General features: G+C 40.9%; 1 protein-coding gene across 6 annotated transcripts in view; it reads right to left on the bottom strand.

Annotated features, from left to right (window-relative positions):
- The window catches only part of SLC8A1 (solute carrier family 8 member A1), a 306,592-nt gene that overhangs the window by 177,103 nt on the left and 114,777 nt on the right, over nucleotides 1-14,712 (bottom strand). The gene's annotated exons all lie outside the window — the stretch shown is intronic.

The following is a 14,712-nucleotide window of genomic DNA, read 5'->3' on the forward strand; positions in this document are numbered from 1 at the left end:
CCACATTTAGGATACATCATATATAGAGACACAGCTATCATTAAGGCTGAAAGGCAAAACTTGTGCTTCCTGTTACTTCTCTAACAGCTCACTCTTGTGAGAAGAGATGAGGGAAGAGAGAGGGCATCCCTGAGCAAAGGAGGCTGATGCAGGTCAGGAGAGAAAGGATTCCCCAGTGTCCATGTGCCATGTTGAGAATTTGGGAATCCCTTTTACCGCCCATAGAAATCACTACTGCTCTTGGGCTTGGGCTAGATCTCCTAATAATTTTCTCAGGTTTGCAAAGAAATAAGGAACAGGCCTCAATCTACTCACCTTAATCCATTTAGTCAGATCTGATTTGCATTGTACATTTATACTCCCTCCATGGCAACTGAAGAATATTAAAAGTGATCCTATGGGGAGAATATGCTAGAAAGTGCTTCAGGTATTCTTTCCTTAACTAAGAGAGCCCAAGGGCAGAATAACTAGATCCCAACGTTTCTAGGAATAGCATCTCCTTGTGGAGAGAAACCTGAAATAGGCTGCCCAACTTCCAAGAAGAATGTCTAGTGATTTAATCAGAGCAAAGATACCAGCCAAGCAATAGCAATAAACTGATCTCTTCTTCATGAAGACGTTGTGTCTCATTAAAGAGCTCTATTAACCTTCCAGCTAAAATGAGATTTTGCTACCTTCTATGGCTCCAAGAAACATTTTTCTATTTTTTCCTATTAACTATACGGGTAAGAAAAACTAGCTTGTGGTCTTTTCCAACTCTCCAGTACCTGGGTGACTTTCAGTAAGCAGAAATTCAAAATTGCTACTGAATGCTACATTGCGTGTTTTCTATGTACAAACACATGCTAACGAATGGGAACACTAGGAGTAGCTGCTCTGTACTTAAAACATCCATCATTTTTCTGCAATTGTGTTGGGGAAAAATACTGAATAGAAAAGATTCATTATCTAATGCATAAAATTCAAACTGTTGCTTTCAAGCAGAAAAGAATAAAAAATGTGCCTCCCTGTCGAATATCTTTAAGCAATAATCTTAAGTCATGCAGGACTGAGCAAAACTGAAGTTACTAAAGCCAAAATTTTCACTTGTTCATTGGTAATTGACCTATCTCTTAATATGCATTCATTTTATTTTTTTTATTTTATTTATTTATTTATTTTTATATTTTATTGATTTTTCAGAGAGGAAGAGAGAGGGACAGAAAGTTAGAAACATTGATGAGAGAGAATCACCGATCAGCTGCCTCTTGCACACCCCCTACTGGGGATGTGCCCGAAGCCAAGGAACATGCCCTTGACCAGAATTGAACCTAGGACCTTTCAGTCCCCAGGCCGAGGCTCTATCCACTGAGCCAAACTGGTTTCGGCTTAATATGCATTCATAATACAATTTTTGATTTTTTATGATTTCTTTTTCCCAAGTAAAGCAAAATTTTTAAAAAATCTGCTAAAAATTTTCAATAGAAATAAAATAGCTAAGTCATTTTAATTAATCGTATTTGTTATTAAAGCTAGAGAGCTATAGCTTCAAGCATTGTTTTATATATATTCCTGTAATTCTTCTTACTTTATTTTTTACTTCTTTTCCACCCATGAGAATTATTTGTTAAGCCTAAAACTGTCTTTGCTCTATCTCCTTCTTTTATGCCATCAAGTTCATTAATTACCAAGTATTTTAACCCAGGTAGTTGACAAAGCATTAGATTGCGAGGATTGTCTTTTTTTTTTTTTAATATATTTTATTGATGTTTTACAGAGAGGAAGAGAGAGGGATAGAGAGAGTCAGAAACATCGATGAGAGAGAAACATAGATCAGCTGCCTCCTGCACACTCCCTGCAGCGGATGTGCCTGCAACCCAAACTGGAATCGAACCTGGGACCCTTTAGTCCGTAGGCCAACGCCCTATCCTCTGAGCCAAACCAGTGAGGGCAGGACTGCCTGTTTTATGCCACTCCACTACAGACTTTCTCTAGGCCAGGTTGACATCAAACACCACACTTTGGTGTGGCTGTTACTTAATAGTTGCATAATCCAGCCCTTCTTGACCTCATATTTCCATGTTTTGGTCATGTGAGTGCAAAGCTAGGGTTTCTTAAAAGTCTTGCTGAACTGAATACTCAAGGTATCTCCTGATCTTATCACTAGGAACTATGTCAAAGGGCATAGAAACAGAAAGTGAATTCCTTGAGGTCAGACACTGTATCATATCCATCTCTGAATTCCCAGTTCCAGACCCAATCACTGAATGACATGAAATATATGTTCAATAATTGTTTTTTGGGAGAATCTTAGGGTTTCAAGGAAGTTACTGTGTGGTCCTAACTAGGTTGCTTTCTTGCTAGTCTCTGAGATTATGAGTTCTAAATTTGAAACAAAAAAGTGCTAGAAAGTTCAAAGATCTCTTTAAAACATAAAATTCTATCTCAATTGACATTCCATACCTTGTAACAAAGTGGGATGATGACCCATATCCCTAACTCTATGTAGATTTCTGAAAGAAATTGTGTGTGTGTGTGTGTGTGTGTGTGTGTGTGTGAATATACCCTCAAATAAAAATGGTGTGTCATCTCCATGTGTAAAGCAAATATTTAACCCCAAATCTACAAACTCAATATGAGGCCAAAGATCTGTAAACTTGAAAAAATAATGCAGATTGGGTTTTTTGGTCCAGTTGTTTAACATATATAAATATGCGTTCAGATACCCTAAAACAGTGGTTGGTAAACTCATTAGTCAACAGAGCGAAATGTCAACAGTACAAAGATTGAAATTTCTTTTGAGAGCCAAATTTTTTAAACTTAAATTTCTAATGCCACTTCTTCAAAATAGACTCACCCAGACTGTGGTATTTTGTGAAAGAGCCACACTCAAGGAGCCAAAGAGCAGCATGTGGCACACGAGCGCAATTTGCCGACCACGGCCTTAAAACGTATTACTAGAAGCAGAGTGGTGTCAGCATTAGTATATTGACATTCCAAGGACTGAGTGAACCTTTCAAGACTCATCTTCAAAGTGTCCTTCCAAGAAGAGGGGCTACTATTTAAGTACATTAAGAATGAAGAATTCTATGCACAATTTAAAAAATGTATGATTTAAATGTGAGCCTCTACAGACTCAGAGAACTATGAAATGCATATTCTAAAAAACCCCAGTGTTTCTGTTTACTGGGGCCAGTTAGTATGTGGGTGACAGAAATGGAGAACACACATCAAACACAAATTGGCTTTGTCCAGCAAATTGCTCCCATCTGCCTCCTACTGGGAGTTACACTGACTTCTTGGCTATTTTCTTTCCATAAATGGATTTGGTTTTAGGATTGGAAAACAAGGTATACAGTACTTTCAGAAGCTTTAGTTTAATGGGGTTTGTGAGGGAAATATGCTATTTTCATTAAAAAGAGAAATTTAGTAAAAGAAAATTTTGAGGGGGAGAACTGAGGCATTTGGGAAATAGATGAAAATATTAATCTCAGGGAAAGCATACCCAGACAATATTCCCCACCATTTTGCTGTCCCTTAAGCTGATGAATTAGTTTAATCTTTTTAGATTAGTTCCAGATAAGCAATTGGAACTACCATTACTCTATTTTGAGAGAAATTAAAAGGCTATGGTTTCAACATTGTGATCAACGTTTATTAACATGTCAAATGGTAATAACCTACATACTCTGGGGCACTAATGTAAGGATGACATAAGAGACAGTGCAGAAAAGCATGCTGAACACTGTAAAAGTTCCTATGCAAGTTAAAATTGTAGAGTACTATCATTGATGGTAAAATAAAATAAATGATCACTTATTTAGAATTTAGAAATACTTCTCACAAAAGCTCAGAATGCTTGGCTGGTGTGGCTCAGTGGTTGAGTGTCATCCCATGAAACAAGAGGTCACTTTTCAAGGTTGTGGGCTGGATCCCCAATAGAAGGCATGCAGGAGGCAGCTGATCGATGATCTTTCTCTCTCACCCATGTTTCTCTCTATCCCTCTCCCTTTTTCCTGTCTTTCTAAAAATCAATAAAAACATATTAATAATAATAATAAAGGAACACACAGAGTGAATGAGGCAGATGTTTACAGCAACTATTCAGTTGGTCCATACTCTGCCTGGACCTCATTACTCCTGCCACCCACTTCCCTCCTTGGCCATATATAGGGAGGAAGGAGAGTAGTAATGAATCTGGACCCACTGAGGAGAGAGGTACGAAAAAGCAAAGTTCCAGACCCCTAATTCTCTAGCCAGACAGCTCTTTGGGCTTCACACCAAGTGACTTGGATTCAAGGTTGGCGGGCATAGCCCAACCCACACCTCTCTGAGTGCCAGAGCCGTGAGAGGTTGTTGTGGAGCACCTACCAGCTCATGTGTCTGTGGCTTTGTGTCACAAACAATGTGTTTCAACATCCTGTGCCATCAGGATCCCGGGAAATATGTCTGCACTCATTATCCATGAAAGGAGTTGATTGCCTAAGCAATTTGCCTGCTTTCTACAGAGTGGGGGAAGCTATTAAAGACACTTTTAGCCACAAGATTGCATTGTCAGCAGTCAGGCTCTCCTCCTTCCTTTTTCTTTTTCTCCCTCTTTCTGCAATAGAAATGGGAGATAAACTTGTTTGCTGCTTGGATTGTTCTTCTTGAATTCAAGAGCCCAGAAACGTGTTAATCTTGTTCTGGAAGTGGATATGACAAAGGAAGGGGAGAGAGATGCCAGACAGTTACACATTGCTGGCTCCCTTCTCAGGAAGGGGTGCCTTTGGGGTGGTTTGCACACATTTGCACTTGGGAGAGGGATGCTCCAGGGAATTTGGAGAGTGGCCTATTGCCTGTGTTCTCCTTCACCTTGGATTCCATCACTAGACTGCACCTGCAAGAGCTTCTCATCTGCCTCCGCCCAAACATCCTCCAAAGGGGAAATGCAGCTGGGTGGGAGAGAGTTGGAACACAGGACTCCCTGGGCCATATTCTATGCTCAGGAGCACACCTTTCTCTGCTAATCAGTTTAGGACAGTGATGACAAAGTAGTGGCAAAATCTCTGCAAAAATCTCCCAAGCCTCCTGAATTCATGCCCCGCCATGTAGACACAGAACCTCCATCACAACCCTGGCTCCTGGGAAAGGAAGATTTGATGAACCTGGATCCACTGGGGCAAGAGATGTTGGCAATCACCAAATCTGCCACAGGGGAAAGGTGCCACACATACTTACTATCTGCTTCGGTGATAAACCTGAAAAACAAGCAGGGTTTTAAGTTCCCTGAGCACCCACTGTTCTCTCAGTAAAATCTAGGGCACTTAGCTCCTCTAGTATATGCCAGGCATGTTTAAGTACTGTCTCCCTGTATCCTCAGAGTAATCCTATGAAGTCATTATTGTTATTACACCTTTTGTGCACACAGGAAAAGAAAATAGGCTTTGAGAGGTCACATAACTAACAGAAGACCATACAACTGGCAAAACATGGAGCCAGGATTTCCATCCAGCTTTCACTGCTTTAGAGTTCAGTTCTTGAAATCTGTACTGTTCTATTCCACAGAGAAGACATTATACATGTCCTATTTGTTTCCTCAGCTGGCTCACGATAAAGTATTGTTGTAGCTCCTCAGGATAAGGCTGAAACAAGATGTGCACTGAACGTAGATCATAGCCCTTTGGAGTCACACTGTGCCCCTGTAAACCCAGAATTCTATGCAGTCAGACCTCAGACACAGCTTTAAACTGCAGATCCCTGAATTATACCATAACCTGAAACTTGAGCTCAGACTCTGGAGACCAGAGACCAGTCCTCTGAGAGGCACTGGGGTAGAAGACAATTGAAGGCTCCTTCGAAACAAAGTGGGTTGAGCAGCTGAGTCAGGGACTGGCCATAGACAAACAGCAGTTTCCTGAGAACTCACTCAAGCCACAGCAGTGGTCATTTTTTACTTTGCCTTATAGAGAACCTTTTTGCTAATGATCTTCAAGTCATATGGGAACATATTTAATCAAACATATAAACCAAAAAGCTAGGAAGGAGTTACCAACACATGTCTTACATTGGTTGGCTAAGACAACTCAGTTCATCTTCAGGGAAAATAGATATTTAATCATCCTTCTTAAGGATAGAATTTTGCAAGGTGGAGAGAAATAGGAAACTATGATTGGGCCCCACAATTTTGTAGGAAGGAAGTTCATATGGCTGGGAGTCAGGTGCTCCAGCTTTGCATCCTCTTGTACTAACTAGCTCCATGACTTTGAATAATAACAACAACGAAAATATAGCGAAACAACTTTTGCCCATTGAATTTTGTGTGTCAAGGATTTGCTAAGTGCTTTATATATAAATATGAATATGTAGACATGTATTATTTAAGATTCAGAACAACCCTATAAACTGGGTGTTATAAGTCTTCTATTAGACATAGAGAAAATGCCCAGCTGTGGTGGCTCAGTGGTTAAGCGTTGACCTATGAACCAGAAGGTCACAGATCAATTCCCAGTTAGGGCACATGCTAGGGTTGCAGTTCAACCCCCACTGGGGGACATGCAGGAGGCAGCCAATCAATGATTCTCTCTCATCATTGATGTTTCTATCTCTCTCTCCCTCTTCCTTCCTCTCTGAAATTGATAAAAATATATTTTTTTAAAAAAGAGAAACTATGGCTAGAAGAGTTGATATAACTGGCCCAAGACAAAGCTAGTTAGTGGCTAAGCTTGTAGGACAGAAACATGAATCCAAAACACAAGCTTATGACCTTCAGGCTACCCTGTCCTTCAAAGTCTCAGTTTCCTTATCCATAAAATTATGAAAAGTGCCTGCCAGCCCAGCTCCAGGAATCCATGGAGATCTAAATATCTGAAAGAGGCAAAGCCAGTGAGGCATTTTCAAACTTTCTTGTATACTGCCAGCACTAGAAAAATCAGCTGAATCTGAATACCATGACGACACCCTGCCAGGATCTGATTTATTCTGGACAAGTGTCTGTTTCCAGAAGTACAATTCTCCGCTGACCACAGGATGCTCTGTTCATTTAGTTTAAAATTCAGTCCAGGTGTGAGCCAACCCCAATCTTCTGAAGAGCAGGAGAGAATCTTTTCCAAAGAGGAGGAAAGTTTACTTTAAGGATCGTTACTTGCTTAGCTGCAAACATACTCATCACGTTCAGAGTCTAATCAGTGGCTGGAGTTCCCACGGGGCCCACTGTGGGTGGGGGTGGAAGGAGTAGCTATTATTTAGGCACTCCATCATACCTTGGCTATAAAATGAACTGCGTGGACAGAATACACTGGGTTCTGAAAAGTGCAGCCCATGTCAAGGGCAAAACACTCTACCAACTCAACTTTGCCTTTCTTGGACTATCTCAAGTTTGGAGGATGCCTAGGTGCCTGGCTGTGTACTCCTGAAGGTGCTGGAGGGAGAGAAATGCATGCAAGGCAATGAATTGATATGCAAGGCCTAGTCATAACCTGAAAGGAAATAATGAACACAAACCAGAAATATAATTTGCAATAAAAACATACACAGAGGAATCAATGGTGAGCTCCCAAAAGATTAAGCAACTTGTCATCTTGGCAACATGAGAGATTCTGGGTTTTCCAGACCTCATGCTGCTCAAGTCTCTGGGGAGTCTGAGACATAGGCAATTGCTGAACCTAACTTGGGACAGGAAAGGAAGACCGGTTACTCTACTAAGGGACATGGGTCTTCATCCAACCACAGTGTTGGCAGTTGTCAACTCGCCGTCATCTTCCTGAGCGAGTGAAATGTTCCTGGCCTTGGTTAGGCTGTGACAGAAGCCCTGAAGGACAAGTTGTCATTCACCATGCGAGCTTGGTTAAGTCAACATTTCCTTCAAAAAAAGGGCTCCAGTGGCTTTTAAAATATTTTAAAATAACAGAAGCACAATATCAAAGTCCTCTAATACCTCTCATAAGCTTTAATAATGCCACAATGCTCTAACAAAATGGTGCTATTTCAACCACAAACAAATACAGAAGAGCTGCTGGGAAAAACCTAACACATGCTATACCAGCGCGGTCCCAGAGACTTCCTTCCTCTAGTTCCCATTTGCCCTTTCACTCAGATTTTTTTTTAGCCCACTTGATTCTCTGTGAAGGAAAGAAGGGGAATGTTGGAACAGAACATTTCAATATCCAGATTCCAGACACATCAGCCTGCTACAGACAAGACTCAAATCCAAGGCATTCCTGGAATCCTCATTGTTAATTACAGCACTATCAAGTCCTGGAAGGGCTGTGAGCTATTGTATAAGGAGTCTGAGTAACCCGATTCCCTTAATGAACTCCAGCCACCCAGACAATGGAATGAACAGCCTGTAGCCAGTCTGGGCTGCTGCTTCTCACCCCCGCAGTCTCAGAGCCTTGGCCTCTCCCGGGTTTGGCTCATGGGCTGTCCTTTTCCACTGTCAGCCTCCTTGGTGCTGGTTGGCACTCTTCCTCTGCTGCCCTAACTGCCCAGAGTTTTGTCCCACCCCTTCCCTTGACCCAGCCATTTGGGCTGCAGTCTCTGCTCATTCATCACCACCACCACCTTCCATTCTGTTGTTCCTGCACTGTTTGGCCTGGGTTACCAGCGGTGGCCCTGAAGTCTCCATCTCCAGCTGTCTTCTGGGCTATAGCCATGCTCACCTAGAAATCGTGCTCTGTGGATGAAGAATTCAGGTAGAAATGTTTTGCTCATTGCTGCCAGGTAGACTTGGATGTCTCCTTTTGAGTTTCTGTAGCATAACCACCCAACCCATTTAACTTGAAAACCTTTTTGGTCAGTGCTTCTCGATTTTAATGAGCATAGAAATCAAGTGAAGGTTTTGGTAAAATGCAGACTTTAATTCAGTGGGTCTGGAATGGGGGTTGAGATGCTATATTTCTAACAACTCCCCAGGTCAGAGCAATTCTATTGTCAGGACCATATTTGAGTGGCACAGCTCTAGGAAGGGGCTGAGTCCCATTCATCTTTATACTCCTGGCATTTCAACCTTATTGTCACCATCACTATTTGGACAGGCTTTGGGGGTTGATCATTCTTTGTTGTGGGGGGATGCCTGGTGGATTATAATCACTAGATATCAGTAGAACATTTAACCATTAGATGTCAGTAACACCTTTCCAGTTTGATAATGAAAAAAAAATGTCTCCAGGTATTAAATATGCTAAGTGGGGGTGGGGGGTGGGGTTGGGGGTAAGGGGGCTTCAGGGCTTCAGGGGAGGGACCGGGATTGTCCCTGGCTGAGAACACTGGTGTAGGGGAGAGACAGACGGGAACATTAATCATTGAAATGATGGATCAAGTACAGTGCTGTGTGCACAATGTTAGGGAAAAAGAATGACTACCATTTCAGAGTGTGTGCTGAGCATTTGGCACATAGTAAGTGCTCAAGAAAAGTTTGATGGATGAACAAATGAACTGCTAATCACCTCACATCCTCTGGTAACCATAATAATTTACGATTATGGACTCATCCAGTGGAAATCATACTTGCAACTTCCAAAGATAATCATCTAACTACTTCATTGCCATAATGAGTTTCCATGGATACATCTATCAGATGTATTACAGTGGAAGAAAGAAAGCCTATCTTTCCAATAAACTATATAGAATATGGATATTTATTTAAAAAATGAGACTTTTACAGTCATAAAAAAACATTTTTTTAAAGGAACTTTTTGCTTTTTTGGCATTCTTTACATGCTCACATTAGAAAATGACCAAAAAGGGTGTGTGCACATGAAATACTATAAGTGGATTCAAGCAGAAGGGAACATTTTGTAGCTTGGCTCACCTTAGTACATGCTCTTATGCAGCTGTGTCTTCCCCCCACCCCCACAGGTTCTGTAGGATGAATGCATTTCCAAGGCACTGTCTATCTGATGCTCATGTCCCTACACACATGCATCTGAACCTGACCATGCGTAATACGATGACAGGCCAGCAAGCAGATAAGCTTGGGGGACCTGAGGAGAAGGAGAGCCAGGGATAGTCCACATTCATAGAATAAAGGAGATGAGCAGAACTGTAAGCTTGCAATCTTAGTCAGATGGTAGAGCAAAGATAAATTACACCAGCATCTGGCCTCCTATACTGGTCTCACCACTGAAGATGTGTAGGTTATTTATCTTAATGTGGAGGCAGGAATAGAGAAGGATATGTTTCAGGCAGAACAAAAAGTCTGTGACTGGAGAATACAGAGGCACAAGGGCATCTGAGGACAAATAAAAAGAAGAATGAAGAAGAGGGTGCCTAGCAAGGAACATGTCAGTTCAAACTTTTAGACGTGTTCTTGGTAGACGTTATTATTCCTTAACATTTTGTAAGTGGAAGCCAAAAGTAGGCCCACGGGAAAGTTCTTGGAAATACACTCTGATTGAACTAGAATACCCACAGTTGCCAAGGGAAAGTGTGACACTTGGACCCGTTGCCAAAGTCAGTAAGGCTTTGCCCAAATGATGGCAAAGCTTTCCTTTGCAGAATACAGTTTCTTAATGCGAGCCCCAATGTCCATTTCTGCACAGAAGTGGAAATCAGCAGATCTGGAGTCCAGGCCAGGCTCTGTGATTGGTTGTCTATGTGAAACAACATTTTTGCTCCAATTTTCCTATCTGGAGAATAGGGAAGCTAATACTTTCCACCCATCGATGTTGAAGGAATATTGTGATGAGTCAGAAGACAAATCTCTGAGGTTTTTTTTTTGTTTGTTTAATGAAGTGTTCCTGCTTTGAATGTACTGAAGGATGGTTCTACTTCAGTTTATAAACTGAAAAAGATCATGACAGGAATAATTCAACCACAGAAAACCAAGACCCCTTGAATGACACTCCCTTTTGATTTTAGCATTAGATGTTGGCTAGAGGGGACAGTCTCTGGTTAGACTTCGTAGCATGGGCAGCCTAGGCTCCTGGTTACCAGGCATAGTAACACACTTTGTCCACATAAAGGAAACAGACCTGCAAATGTCAATTTAGGACTATTGTCCTATGTCTGTCTAGTTTGTGCATTTAAATGACATGAGATACAGCAAAGGCCCTGAAACCCTCCAGAGGGGAAAATGGATAGTCCAGCACTCTGTGTTAGGGGCCTTTGGCAGCACTGGGTTGTAATAATGTACACAACCTGATTAACCAACTCTGAAGGCAGTTGCCAGGGTTATGTCATTAACTGCATGAAAAAAATAAAATAAAAACCACTAACAGATTGAGAAAATAGAAATAACAAAGTGAAATGAACTGACACACACCAAAACAACATTTTTCAAGAAAGCTTTGTTTTTCAAGTCCAAGAAATCCATTTCGTCCAATATTCGGACCACTAGAGAATTGCTGGTCTCTATTAAATCACAAAGTTATTCCTCCTTTGTGGCATCTGCTTTTGTTAGTTTCTGAGTAGAGAGTGCCTCATGATTTTCTGCAGTGACATAATCATAATACTTTTTCCTGTGGTGGAAGGAGCATGAATCTAAGTAGAATGATAGAAATTGAATAGATCGGGATCATGGCATTCAGTCAAACTAGAACTCAAGATCTGATTCTCAAACACATTGCTACTTAACTGGGTCAACCAGGGAAAGTCTGTACCCCATCTGAGTTTCTTCTGCAAGGTGACAAGACCAAGCTAGATAGCACTCCTATGTGCCAGGAAGGGACGGAAAGGGTGAATTCACGTAGAAGAGCCGCAGGACACATTGATGTAACATGTGATGAAAACTAACCAGCTAGTCCAGTTGGAGTGAACTTGGGTCCTTTCAGCTGAGAAGCAAATGAGAATAAGAATCTCAGAAAGTGATGCTGTGAGGCCCTGAGCCACCAGGACTTCTGGGAATCACTGCTCATATCCGAGTGCCGTTTAGGTCACTCAGTAAGTGGAAGAAATGTATCTGTTGGAAAAAAAAAAATCAAGCCAAACCTCTAAAGATGTGTGGGGCTCACAATTATTTCTGGTGTCATTCAGTCCTGTGGGGAAGGAGGGAGCCAGGTAGACACCATGGAGATCAGACGCCTGGCTGATTAGCTCCTCTGGGAATGGAGCATAGGGCAAAGCTTTGTCAGCCCATCTCTTTGAAGGAGATTCTTCTCTGGAGGCCTTTAAAAATAGGATGCACTCTCAGCAGGTAAGATGATGGGTATAAATCTGCCTGGGGAAAGCGGACAGAAAAGATGGCCCTCTAAAATATTTGGGGCAGTGCGTCCTGAGAATGGCTGGGCTGCCAAACTGACTGGGGATACTGAGAATATGTTTATTCAACTTAAAACCCCTAGACATGATGAAATATCCATAAGTGAAATAAGTGGAATCAATTATTTTGCAGGAAAAAGTCACTAGTGAAATACAACTTGTTGATGTATTATTGTTGTTGTTATATCTATCTATGTCTATGTCTATGTCTATGTCTATGTCTATATCTAATATATAACAGCCTAATATGTAAAGTGTCCCCTCGAGAGTTTGACCAGGAGATGGGAAGTTTGACCGCTTACTATGACATGCACTGACCATGAGGGGGGTGGTGCTAAATGAAGGAAGGCCCTGGCCAGCAGCCGGAAGGCCCCGATTTGCCTTCATCGCCAGTCAGGTCTAGGGACCCTACCAGTGCATGGATTTCAGGCTCTGGGCCTCTAAAATAAATAAATAAATAAATAAATAAATAAATAAATAAATAAATAAATAAATATTTAGTGTCTTTTCAGCTAATCTTAATATACATAGTTTAGTTTTTGAGGGGACAGATATCAAGCTGATAGTGAGTTCTTCAAGATAAATCTCTTTTCTTCCCTCTTTATATTCTTAGTTAAGGTACATTTTTAGTGTTTTGGACAAAAACTACATACTACATTTTCAACTCAGGAATAAAGTTTGCAGATATCTGTTGTGGCACCTGCTCTCTGTCTTGAGTGATCAAGAGAAGCTCCCCCGCTAAGGAAAAGTACTTCGGGTTGTGAAAGACACACAACTAATAGCACCTGTTTTGGTCAGTAATTAATTATCCCAACCATCTCCCTAAAACTGATTATTGAAATATTTCAAAATGTCTAACCAATTCCTAGTGTGTAGGTAAATAATTACCTGAACATTTTATGTAGTCAACAATTTTTTTTATTGAGATGTAATTTACATATCATAAAATCCATCCTATTAAAGTATATAATTCAGTGTTTTTTATTATATTCACAAGGTTGTGCAACCATCATCACTCTCTAATTCCAGGACATTTAGTCACCTAAAAAAGAAACCTTGTACCAATTACTCCTTTTTTCCCCTTCTCCCAGCCCCTGGCAATCACTAACCTACTTTCTGTTTCTGTGTATTGGCTGATTCTAGTTATTTCATACAAATGGAATCATACAATATATGGCCTTTTGTGGCTCACTTGTTTCATTTAGCATAATGTTTCCAAGTTCATATTATAGCACGTGTCAATAATATACTAATTTATTCTAAGTAATTACTACTATGTGCAAGACAGCGAGGTAGCATTAAAGCTTTTCTTTTTTTCCAGATATAATGGAATTGGAAAAATAACCCTCATGAGCAACTTTGGATGCCATCCATGGTCATAGGCAGTATGTTTACAGTAGAGGCCAAGGGTTACCAGGATCAAAAATACTTGGGTTAACCCAATGGACCATGGCAGATTTAACAGAACACAAGCAAGAAACAGGACACAGTGGGGAAAGAAGAAAGAACAAGATAAAGACGGTATGCAAGGGAAGAGTTAAAATCTCAGTACAAGAGGAGAGACCAAATACCAGAGAAAGAGGAGTGGGTTCAATGAGGTTAGTGGCCAGGGATGTAGGCCAAGCAGCCAAGGATCTAAATATCTTGGTCTATAGCAGTGGTTGGCAAACTCATTAGTCAACAGAACCAAATATCAACAGTACAACGATTGAAATTTCTTTTGAAAGCCAAATTTTTTTTAATTTAAACTTCTTCTAACGCCACTTCTTCAAAATAGACTCACCCAGGCCATGGTATTTTGTGGAAGAGCCACACTCAAGGGGTCAAAGAGCCGCATATGGCTTGCGAACCGCAGTTTGCCGACCATGAGTCTATAGCAACAACTCTGAATCAGGGCAGAATCACAGAATATCTGCATCGGAGGAACACTTAGACCTACCTCCTCTAACTCCATCTTTTGAAAGATGAACAATCTGCGCTCCAGGGAGGCTAAGAGACCTCCCCAAGCTCACAGACTTTAGGGATTATCTCCTCAACCTCCTTCCTCTCCATGATACATTTTCCACAACAGCTCACAGCCACAGTCCCAAGAGTTGAATTTGGTCATATGTTAGTGAGAAAATGCAGCTTAGTTCACACACACTCATGCCATGCAAGAGCCAGCTGTAGGTTTTAAAATATTTTTACATTAGCCTCAAAAAAACTTTTGGTGTCTTTTGAGCTAATCTTTATGGGTTGATTGTCTAAATATATGGGGTTTCTTTCCATTTTAAATAAATGTAATGTTAGTATCAACCTATATATAGGTTTATAAATGGAAGAAAATTAATGAGGTTCCCTAAGAGGTCACCCAGTGGAAGAGGCTTACATCTGTACTGTGATTAGGAAAGTGAAGCCCATAATATGCACATACCTATCATGTAGTGAGCACTAAAGAGTACTTAGTGTTCAATGGCATTGTAAGATGAACAGTTCAAGAAGCACAACTTCAAAAGCACTTTGCCATTTAAAATTCAGAGCTGTAGCTTTTTAGTCAAATTCTGGTAGGGTCATGCT

This window comes from Pipistrellus hanaki (assembly GCF_964339955.1).
Source record: "Pipistrellus hanaki genome assembly, chromosome: 12".
Classification (NCBI taxonomy): Eukaryota; Metazoa; Chordata; class Mammalia; order Chiroptera; family Vespertilionidae; genus Pipistrellus; species Pipistrellus hanaki.